Source organism: Pimephales promelas (assembly GCF_988280905.1).
Source record: "Pimephales promelas chromosome 3 unlocalized genomic scaffold, fPimPro1.hap1.1 SUPER_3_unloc_2, whole genome shotgun sequence".
In the NCBI taxonomy this organism is placed as follows: Eukaryota; Metazoa; Chordata; class Actinopteri; order Cypriniformes; family Leuciscidae; genus Pimephales; species Pimephales promelas.
The window spans coordinates 67,501-75,000 of record NW_028297296.1 but is presented as its reverse complement, the minus strand read 5'-3'; the positions used below and the strand labels follow the sequence as shown (position 1 = coordinate 75,000).

General features: G+C 46.3%; 33 non-coding genes across 33 annotated transcripts; all 33 read right to left on the bottom strand.

The window, feature by feature from the left end:
• Positions 1-80: 80 nt before the first annotated feature.
• LOC148961742 (5S ribosomal RNA) lies at positions 81-199 on the bottom strand. Its single transcript, XR_016154125.1, has one exon. It is a non-coding gene; the product is annotated as a 5S ribosomal RNA (ribosomal RNA).
• A 92-nt stretch (positions 200-291) lies between these two features.
• LOC148961741 (5S ribosomal RNA) lies at positions 292-410 on the bottom strand. The gene has a single exon (XR_016154124.1). It is a non-coding gene; the product is annotated as a 5S ribosomal RNA (ribosomal RNA).
• A 92-nt stretch (positions 411-502) lies between these two features.
• LOC148961740 (5S ribosomal RNA) lies at positions 503-621 on the bottom strand. Its single transcript, XR_016154123.1, has one exon. It is a non-coding gene; the product is annotated as a 5S ribosomal RNA (ribosomal RNA).
• A 92-nt stretch (positions 622-713) lies between these two features.
• Positions 714-832, bottom strand: LOC148961739 (5S ribosomal RNA). The gene has a single exon (XR_016154122.1). It is a non-coding gene; the product is annotated as a 5S ribosomal RNA (ribosomal RNA).
• Positions 833-924: 92 nt separating this feature from the next.
• Positions 925-1,043, bottom strand: LOC148961738 (5S ribosomal RNA). The gene has a single exon (XR_016154121.1). It is a non-coding gene; the product is annotated as a 5S ribosomal RNA (ribosomal RNA).
• Positions 1,044-1,215: 172 nt separating this feature from the next.
• Positions 1,216-1,334, bottom strand: LOC148961737 (5S ribosomal RNA). The gene has a single exon (XR_016154120.1). It is a non-coding gene; the product is annotated as a 5S ribosomal RNA (ribosomal RNA).
• Positions 1,335-1,426: 92 nt separating this feature from the next.
• On the bottom strand, positions 1,427-1,545 carry LOC148961736 (5S ribosomal RNA). The gene has a single exon (XR_016154119.1). It is a non-coding gene; the product is annotated as a 5S ribosomal RNA (ribosomal RNA).
• A 92-nt stretch (positions 1,546-1,637) lies between these two features.
• Positions 1,638-1,756, bottom strand: LOC148961735 (5S ribosomal RNA). The gene has a single exon (XR_016154118.1). It is a non-coding gene; the product is annotated as a 5S ribosomal RNA (ribosomal RNA).
• Positions 1,757-1,848: 92 nt separating this feature from the next.
• LOC148961734 (5S ribosomal RNA) lies at positions 1,849-1,967 on the bottom strand. The gene has a single exon (XR_016154117.1). It is a non-coding gene; the product is annotated as a 5S ribosomal RNA (ribosomal RNA).
• Positions 1,968-2,059: 92 nt separating this feature from the next.
• LOC148961733 (5S ribosomal RNA) lies at positions 2,060-2,178 on the bottom strand. The gene has a single exon (XR_016154116.1). It is a non-coding gene; the product is annotated as a 5S ribosomal RNA (ribosomal RNA).
• Positions 2,179-2,270: 92 nt separating this feature from the next.
• Positions 2,271-2,389, bottom strand: LOC148961732 (5S ribosomal RNA). Its single transcript, XR_016154114.1, has one exon. It is a non-coding gene; the product is annotated as a 5S ribosomal RNA (ribosomal RNA).
• A 172-nt stretch (positions 2,390-2,561) lies between these two features.
• On the bottom strand, positions 2,562-2,680 carry LOC148961731 (5S ribosomal RNA). Its single transcript, XR_016154113.1, has one exon. It is a non-coding gene; the product is annotated as a 5S ribosomal RNA (ribosomal RNA).
• A 92-nt stretch (positions 2,681-2,772) lies between these two features.
• Positions 2,773-2,891, bottom strand: LOC148961730 (5S ribosomal RNA). Its single transcript, XR_016154112.1, has one exon. It is a non-coding gene; the product is annotated as a 5S ribosomal RNA (ribosomal RNA).
• Positions 2,892-2,983: 92 nt separating this feature from the next.
• On the bottom strand, positions 2,984-3,102 carry LOC148961729 (5S ribosomal RNA). Its single transcript, XR_016154111.1, has one exon. It is a non-coding gene; the product is annotated as a 5S ribosomal RNA (ribosomal RNA).
• A 92-nt stretch (positions 3,103-3,194) lies between these two features.
• On the bottom strand, positions 3,195-3,313 carry LOC148961728 (5S ribosomal RNA). The gene has a single exon (XR_016154110.1). It is a non-coding gene; the product is annotated as a 5S ribosomal RNA (ribosomal RNA).
• A 172-nt stretch (positions 3,314-3,485) lies between these two features.
• LOC148961727 (5S ribosomal RNA) lies at positions 3,486-3,604 on the bottom strand. The gene has a single exon (XR_016154109.1). It is a non-coding gene; the product is annotated as a 5S ribosomal RNA (ribosomal RNA).
• Positions 3,605-3,696: 92 nt separating this feature from the next.
• Positions 3,697-3,815, bottom strand: LOC148961726 (5S ribosomal RNA). Its single transcript, XR_016154108.1, has one exon. It is a non-coding gene; the product is annotated as a 5S ribosomal RNA (ribosomal RNA).
• A 92-nt stretch (positions 3,816-3,907) lies between these two features.
• On the bottom strand, positions 3,908-4,026 carry LOC148961725 (5S ribosomal RNA). Its single transcript, XR_016154107.1, has one exon. It is a non-coding gene; the product is annotated as a 5S ribosomal RNA (ribosomal RNA).
• A 92-nt stretch (positions 4,027-4,118) lies between these two features.
• Positions 4,119-4,237, bottom strand: LOC148961724 (5S ribosomal RNA). The gene has a single exon (XR_016154106.1). It is a non-coding gene; the product is annotated as a 5S ribosomal RNA (ribosomal RNA).
• A 92-nt stretch (positions 4,238-4,329) lies between these two features.
• LOC148961723 (5S ribosomal RNA) lies at positions 4,330-4,448 on the bottom strand. Its single transcript, XR_016154105.1, has one exon. It is a non-coding gene; the product is annotated as a 5S ribosomal RNA (ribosomal RNA).
• A 92-nt stretch (positions 4,449-4,540) lies between these two features.
• LOC148961722 (5S ribosomal RNA) lies at positions 4,541-4,659 on the bottom strand. The gene has a single exon (XR_016154103.1). It is a non-coding gene; the product is annotated as a 5S ribosomal RNA (ribosomal RNA).
• Positions 4,660-4,751: 92 nt separating this feature from the next.
• Positions 4,752-4,870, bottom strand: LOC148961721 (5S ribosomal RNA). The gene has a single exon (XR_016154102.1). It is a non-coding gene; the product is annotated as a 5S ribosomal RNA (ribosomal RNA).
• Positions 4,871-4,962: 92 nt separating this feature from the next.
• LOC148961720 (5S ribosomal RNA) lies at positions 4,963-5,081 on the bottom strand. Its single transcript, XR_016154101.1, has one exon. It is a non-coding gene; the product is annotated as a 5S ribosomal RNA (ribosomal RNA).
• Positions 5,082-5,173: 92 nt separating this feature from the next.
• On the bottom strand, positions 5,174-5,292 carry LOC148961719 (5S ribosomal RNA). The gene has a single exon (XR_016154100.1). It is a non-coding gene; the product is annotated as a 5S ribosomal RNA (ribosomal RNA).
• A 172-nt stretch (positions 5,293-5,464) lies between these two features.
• Positions 5,465-5,583, bottom strand: LOC148961718 (5S ribosomal RNA). Its single transcript, XR_016154099.1, has one exon. It is a non-coding gene; the product is annotated as a 5S ribosomal RNA (ribosomal RNA).
• Positions 5,584-5,675: 92 nt separating this feature from the next.
• LOC148961717 (5S ribosomal RNA) lies at positions 5,676-5,794 on the bottom strand. Its single transcript, XR_016154098.1, has one exon. It is a non-coding gene; the product is annotated as a 5S ribosomal RNA (ribosomal RNA).
• A 92-nt stretch (positions 5,795-5,886) lies between these two features.
• Positions 5,887-6,005, bottom strand: LOC148961716 (5S ribosomal RNA). The gene has a single exon (XR_016154097.1). It is a non-coding gene; the product is annotated as a 5S ribosomal RNA (ribosomal RNA).
• Positions 6,006-6,176: 171 nt separating this feature from the next.
• On the bottom strand, positions 6,177-6,295 carry LOC148961715 (5S ribosomal RNA). The gene has a single exon (XR_016154096.1). It is a non-coding gene; the product is annotated as a 5S ribosomal RNA (ribosomal RNA).
• A 92-nt stretch (positions 6,296-6,387) lies between these two features.
• LOC148961714 (5S ribosomal RNA) lies at positions 6,388-6,506 on the bottom strand. Its single transcript, XR_016154095.1, has one exon. It is a non-coding gene; the product is annotated as a 5S ribosomal RNA (ribosomal RNA).
• Positions 6,507-6,598: 92 nt separating this feature from the next.
• LOC148961713 (5S ribosomal RNA) lies at positions 6,599-6,717 on the bottom strand. The gene has a single exon (XR_016154094.1). It is a non-coding gene; the product is annotated as a 5S ribosomal RNA (ribosomal RNA).
• A 92-nt stretch (positions 6,718-6,809) lies between these two features.
• On the bottom strand, positions 6,810-6,928 carry LOC148961712 (5S ribosomal RNA). The gene has a single exon (XR_016154092.1). It is a non-coding gene; the product is annotated as a 5S ribosomal RNA (ribosomal RNA).
• A 172-nt stretch (positions 6,929-7,100) lies between these two features.
• Positions 7,101-7,219, bottom strand: LOC148961711 (5S ribosomal RNA). The gene has a single exon (XR_016154091.1). It is a non-coding gene; the product is annotated as a 5S ribosomal RNA (ribosomal RNA).
• A 92-nt stretch (positions 7,220-7,311) lies between these two features.
• Positions 7,312-7,430, bottom strand: LOC148961710 (5S ribosomal RNA). The gene has a single exon (XR_016154090.1). It is a non-coding gene; the product is annotated as a 5S ribosomal RNA (ribosomal RNA).
• Positions 7,431-7,500: the final 70 nt, after the last annotated feature.

Genomic DNA, 7,500 nt, shown 5'->3' with positions numbered 1-7,500 from the left:
CAAAATTGGGCTATTTGAATGGTTAGAACATTAGGGTAGTAAACCATATAAAGCTTACTAGGTCTCCCATCCAACAATAAAGCTTACAGCACCTGGTATTCCCAGGCGGTCTCCCATCCAAGTACTAACCAGGCCCGACCCTGCTTAGCTTCCGAGATCAGACGAGTTCGGGCGTTCTCAAGGTGGTATGGCCGTAAGCAAAATCTGCTGCCAAAATTGGGCTATTTGAATGGTTAGAACATTAGGGTAGTAAACCATATAAAGCTTACTAGGTCTCCCATCCAACAATAAAGCTTACAGCACCTGGTATTCCCAGGCGGTCTCCCATCCAAGTACTAACCAGGCCCGACCCTGCTTAGCTTCCGAGATCAGACGAGTTCGGGCGTTCTCAAGGTGGTATGGCCGTAAGCGAAATCTGCTGCCAAAATTGGGCTATTTGAATGGTTAGAACATTAGGGTAGTAAACCATATAAAGCTTACTAGGTCTCCCATCCAACAATAAAGCTTACAGCACCTGGTATTCCCAGGCGGTCTCCCATCCAAGTACTAACCAGGCCCGACCCTGCTTAGCTTCCGAGATCAGACGAGTTCGGGCGTTCTCAAGGTGGTATGGCCGTAAGCAAAATCTGCTGCCAAAATTGGGCTTTTTGAATGGTTAGAACATTAGGGTAGTAAACCATATAAAGCTTACTAGGTCTCCCATCCAACAATAAAGCTTACAGCACCTGGTATTCCCAGGCGGTCTCCCATCCAAGTACTAACCAGGCCCGACCCTGCTTAGCTTCCGAGATCAGACGAGTTCGGGCGTTCTCAAGGTGGTATGGCCGTAAGCAAAATCTGCTGCCAAAATTGGGCTATTTGAATGGTTAGAACATTAGGGTAGTAAACCATATAAAGCTTACTAGGTCTCCCATCCAACAATAAAGCTTACAGCACCTGGTATTCCCAGGCGGTCTCCCATCCAAGTACTAACCAGGCCCGACCCTGCTTAGCTTCCGAGATCAGACGAGTTCGGGCGTTCTCAAGGTGGTATGGCCGTAAGCGAAATCTGCTGCCAAAATTGGGCTATTTGAAGAAAAAAAAAAGAGACTCTTTCAGGCTTTCTGAAGAAACTCAGAGACGATTTCAGGCATTTTGAGGGGGAAAAAAGACAATTTAGGATTTTTGAACCATTTCATTGACTCTTTTTTTTTTTTTTTTTTTTTTAAACAATAAAGCTTACAGCACCTGGTATTCCCAGGCGGTCTCCCATCCAAGTACTAACCAGGCCCGACCCTGCTTAGCTTCCGAGATCAGACGAGTTCGGGCGTTCTCAAGGTGGTATGGCCGTAAGCAAAATCTGCTGCCAAAATTGGGCTATTTGAATGGTTAGAACATTAGGGTAGTAAACCATATAAAGCTTACTAGGTGTCCCATCCAACAATAAAGCTTACAGCACCTGGTATTCCCAGGCGGTCTCCCATCCAAGTACTAACCAGGCCCGACCCTGCTTAGCTTCCGAGATCAGACGAGTTCGGGCGTTCTCAAGGTGGTATGGCCGTAAGCAAAATCTGCTGCCAAAATTGGGCTATTTGAATGGTTAGAACATTAGGGTAGTAAACCATATAAAGCTTACTAGGTCTCCCATCCAACAATAAAGCTTACAGCACCTGGTATTCCCAGGCGGTCTCCCATCCAAGTACTAACCAGGCCCGACCCTGCTTAGCTTCCGAGATCAGACGAGTTCGGGCGTTCTCAAGGTGGTATGGCCGTAAGCGAAATCTGCTGCCAAAATTGGGCTATTTGAATGGTTAGAACATTAGGGTAGTAAACCATATAAAGCTTACTAGGTCTCCCATCCAACAATAAAGCTTACAGCACCTGGTATTCCCAGGCGGTCTCCCATCCAAGTACTAACCAGGCCCGACCCTGCTTAGCTTCCGAGATCAGACGAGTTCGGGCGTTCTCAAGGTGGTATGGCCGTAAGCGAAATCTGCTGCCAAAATTGGGCTTTTTGAATGGTTAGAACATTAGGGTAGTAAACCATATAAAGCTTACTAGGTCTCCCATCCAACAATAAAGCTTACAGCACCTGGTATTCCCAGGCGGTCTCCCATCCAAGTACTAACCAGGCCCGACCCTGCTTAGCTTCCGAGATCAGACGAGTTCGGGCGTTCTCAAGGTGGTATGGCCGTAAGCAAAATCTGCTGCCAAAATTGGGCTATTTGAATGGTTAGAACATTAGGGTAGTAAACCATATAAAGCTTACTAGGTCTCCCATCCAACAATAAAGCTTACAGCACCTGGTATTCCCAGGCGGTCTCCCATCCAAGTACTAACCAGGCCCGACCCTGCTTAGCTTCCGAGATCAGACGAGTTCGGGCGTTCTCAAGGTGGTATGGCCGTAAGCGAAATCTGCTGCCAAAATTGGGCTATTTGAAGAAAAAAAAAAGAGACTCTTTCAGGCTTTCTGAAGAAACTCAGAGACGATTTCAGGCATTTTGAGGGGGAAAAAAGACAATTTAGGATTTTTGAACCATTTCATTGACTCTTTTTTTTTTTTTTTTTTTTTTAAACAATAAAGCTTACAGCACCTGGTATTCCCAGGCGGTCTCCCATCCAAGTACTAACCAGGCCCGACCCTGCTTAGCTTCCGAGATCAGACGAGTTCGGGCGTTCTCAAGGTGGTATGGCCGTAAGCAAAATCTGCTGCCAAAATTGGGCTTTTTGAATGGTTAGAACATTAGGGTAGTAAACCATATAAAGCTTACTAGGTCTCCCATCCAACAATAAAGCTTACAGCACCTGGTATTCCCAGGCGGTCTCCCATCCAAGTACTAACCAGGCCCGACCCTGCTTAGCTTCCGAGATCAGACGAGTTCGGGCGTTCTCAAGGTGGTATGGCCGTAAGCAAAATCTGCTGCCAAAATTGGGCTATTTGAATGGTTAGAACATTAGGGTAGTAAACCATATAAAGCTTACTAGGTCTCCCATCCAACAATAAAGCTTACAGCACCTGGTATTCCCAGGCGGTCTCCCATCCAAGTACTAACCAGGCCCGACCCTGCTTAGCTTCCGAGATCAGACGAGTTCGGGCGTTCTCAAGGTGGTATGGCCGTAAGCAAAATCTGCTGCCAAAATTGGGCTATTTGAATGGTTAGAACATTAGGGTAGTAAACCATATAAAGCTTACTAGGTCTCCCATCCAACAATAAAGCTTACAGCACCTGGTATTCCCAGGCGGTCTCCCATCCAAGTACTAACCAGGCCCGACCCTGCTTAGCTTCCGAGATCAGACGAGTTCGGGCGTTCTCAAGGTGGTATGGCCGTAAGCGAAATCTGCTGCCAAAATTGGGCTATTTGAAGAAAAAAAAAGAGACTCTTTCAGGCTTTCTGAAGAAACTCAGAGACGATTTCAGGCATTTTGAGGGGGAAAAAAGACAATTTAGGATTTTTGAACAATTTCATTGACTCTTTTTTTTTTTTTTTTTTTTTTTAAACAATAAAGCTTACAGCACCTGGTATTCCCAGGCGGTCTCCCATCCAAGTACTAACCAGGCCCGACCCTGCTTAGCTTCCGAGATCAGACGAGTTCGGGCGTTCTCAAGGTGGTATGGCCGTAAGCAAAATCTGCTGCCAAAATTGGGCTTTTTGAATGGTTAGAACATTAGGGTAGTAAACCATATAAAGCTTACTAGGTCTCCCATCCAACAATAAAGCTTACAGCACCTGGTATTCCCAGGCGGTCTCCCATCCAAGTACTAACCAGGCCCGACCCTGCTTAGCTTCCGAGATCAGACGAGTTCGGGCGTTCTCAAGGTGGTATGGCCGTAAGCAAAATCTGCTGCCAAAATTGGGCTTTTTGAATGGTTAGAACATTAGGGTAGTAAACCATCTAAAGCTTACTAGGTCTCCCATCCAACAATAAAGCTTACAGCACCTGGTATTCCCAGGCGGTCTCCCATCCAAGTACTAACCAGGCCCGACCCTGCTTAGCTTCCGAGATCAGACGAGTTCGGGCGTTCTCAAGGTGGTATGGCCGTAAGCGAAATCTGCTGCCAAAATTGGACTATTTGAATGGTTAGAACATTAGGGTAGTAAACCATATAAAGCTTACTAGGTCTCCCATCCAACAATAAAGCTTACAGCACCTGGTATTCCCAGGCGGTCTCCCATCCAAGTACTAACCAGGCCCGACCCTGCTTAGCTTCCGAGATCAGACGAGTTCGGGCGTTCTCAAGGTGGTATGGCCGTAAGCAAAATCTGCTGCCAAAATTGGGCTATTTGAATGGTTAGAACATTAGGGTAGTAAACCATATAAAGCTTACTAGGTCTCCCATCCAACAATAAAGCTTACAGCACCTGGTATTCCCAGGCGGTCTCCCATCCAAGTACTAACCAGGCCCGACCCTGCTTAGCTTCCGAGATCAGACGAGTTCGGGCGTTCTCAAGGTGGTATGGCCGTAAGCGAAATCTGCTGCCAAAATTGGGCTATTTGAATGGTTAGAACATTAGGGTAGTAAACCATATAAAGCTTACTAGGTCTCCCATCCAACAATAAAGCTTACAGCACCTGGTATTCCCAGGCGGTCTCCCATCCAAGTACTAACCAGGCCCGACCCTGCTTAGCTTCCGAGATCAGACGAGTTCGGGCGTTCTCAAGGTGGTATGGCCGTAAGCGAAATCTGCTGCCAAAATTGGGCTTTTTGAATGGTTAGAACATTAGGGTAGTAAACCATATAAAGCTTACTAGGTCTCCCATCCAACAATAAAGCTTACAGCACCTGGTATTCCCAGGCGGTCTCCCATCCAAGTACTAACCAGGCCCGACCCTGCTTAGCTTCCGAGATCAGACGAGTTCGGGCGTTCTCAAGGTGGTATGGCCGTAAGCAAAATCTGCTGCCAAAATTGGGCTTTTTGAATGGTTAGAACATTAGGGTAGTAAACCATATAAAGCTTACTAGGTCTCCCATCCAACAATAAAGCTTACAGCACCTGGTATTCCCAGGCGGTCTCCCATCCAAGTACTAACCAGGCCCGACCCTGCTTAGCTTCCGAGATCAGACGAGTTCGGGCGTTCTCAAGGTGGTATGGCCGTAAGCAAAATCTGCTGCCAAAATTGGGCTATTTGAATGGTTAGAACATTAGGGTAGTAAACCATATAAAGCTTACTAGGTCTCCCATCCAACAATAAAGCTTACAGCACCTGGTATTCCCAGGCGGTCTCCCATCCAAGTACTAACCAGGCCCGACCCTGCTTAGCTTCCGAGATCAGACGAGTTCGGGCGTTCTCAAGGTGGTATGGCCGTAAGCGAAATCTGCTGCCAAAATTGGGCTATTTGAAGAAAAAAAAAAGAGACTCTTTCAGGCTTTCTGAAGAAACTCAGAGACGATTTCAGGCATTTTGAGGGGGAAAAAAGACAATTTAGGATTTTTGAACCATTTCATTGACTCTTTTTTTTTTTTTTTTTTTTTTAAACAATAAAGCTTACAGCACCTGGTATTCCCAGGCGGTCTCCCATCCAAGTACTAACCAGGCCCGACCCTGCTTAGCTTCCGAGATCAGACGAGTTCGGGCGTTCTCAAGGTGGTATGGCCGTAAGCAAAATCTGCTGCCAAAATTGGGCTTTTTGAATGGTTAGAACATTAGGGTAGTAAACCATATAAAGCTTACTAGGTCTCCCATCCAACAATAAAGCTTACAGCACCTGGTATTCCCAGGCGGTCTCCCATCCAAGTACTAACCAGGCCCGACCCTGCTTAGCTTCCGAGATCAGACGAGTTCGGGCGTTCTCAAGGTGGTATGGCCGTAAGCAAAATCTGCTGCCAAAATTGGGCTATTTGAATGGTTAGAACATTAGGGTAGTAAACCATATAAAGCTTACTAGGTCTCCCATCCAACAATAAAGCTTACAGCACCTGGTATTCCCAGGCGGTCTCCCATCCAAGTACTAACCAGGCCCGACCCTGCTTAGCTTCCGAGATCAGACGAGTTCGGGCGTTCTCAAGGTGGTATGGCCGTAAGCGAAATCTGCTGCCAAAATTGGGCTATTTGAAGAAAAAAAAAGAGACTCTTTCAGGCTTTCTGAAGAAACTCAGAGACGATTTCAGGCATTTTGAGGGGGAAAAAAGACAATTTAGGATTTTTGAACAATTTCATTGACTCTTTTTTTTTTTTTTTTTTTTTTAAACAATAAAGCTTACAGCACCTGGTATTCCCAGGCGGTCTCCCATCCAAGTACTAACCAGGCCCGACCCTGCTTAGCTTCCGAGATCAGACGAGTTCGGGCGTTCTCAAGGTGGTATGGCCGTAAGCAAAATCTGCTGCCAAAATTGGGCTTTTTGAATGGTTAGAACATTAGGGTAGTAAACCATATAAAGCTTACTAGGTCTCCCATCCAACAATAAAGCTTACAGCACCTGGTATTCCCAGGCGGTCTCCCATCCAAGTACTAACCAGGCCCGACCCTGCTTAGCTTCCGAGATCAGACGAGTTCGGGCGTTCTCAAGGTGGTATGGCCGTAAGCAAAATCTGCTGCCAAAATTGGGCTTTTTGAATGGTTAGAACATTAGGGTAGTAAACCATCTAAAGCTTACTAGGTCTCCCATCCAACAATAAAGCTTACAGCACCTGGTATTCCCAGGCGGTCTCCCATCCAAGTACTAACCAGGCCCGACCCTGCTTAGCTTCCGAGATCAGACGAGTTCGGGCGTTCTCAAGGTGGTATGGCCGTAAGCGAAATCTGCTGCCAAAATTGGACTATTTGAATGGTTAGAACATTAGGGTAGTAAACCATATAAAGCTTACTAGGTCTCCCATCCAACAATAAAGCTTACAGCACCTGGTATTCCCAGGCGGTCTCCCATCCAAGTACTAACCAGGCCCGACCCTGCTTAGCTTCCGAGATCAGACGAGTTCGGGCGTTCTCAAGGTGGTATGGCCGTAAGCGAAATCTGCTGCCAAAATTGGGCTATTTGAAGAAAAAAAAAAGAGACTCTTTCAGGCTTTCTGAAGAAACTCAGAGACGATTTCAGGCATTTTGAGGGGGAAAAAAGACAATTTAGGATTTTTGAACCATTTCATTGACTCTTTTTTTTTTTTTTTTTTTTTTAAACAATAAAGCTTACAGCACCTGGTATTCCCAGGCGGTCTCCCATCCAAGTACTAACCAGGCCCGACCCTGCTTAGCTTCCGAGATCAGACGAGTTCGGGCGTTCTCAAGGTGGTATGGCCGTAAGCAAAATCTGCTGCCAAAATTGGGCTATTTGAATGGTTAGAACATTAGGGTAGTAAACCATATAAAGCTTACTAGGTGTCCCATCCAACAATAAAGCTTACAGCACCTGGTATTCCCAGGCGGTCTCCCATCCAAGTACTAACCAGGCCCGACCCTGCTTAGCTTCCGAGATCAGACGAGTTCGGGCGTTCTCAAGGTGGTATGGCCGTAAGCAAAATCTGCTGCCAAAATTGGGCTATTTGAATGGTTAGAACATTAGGGTAGTAAACCATATAAAGCTTAC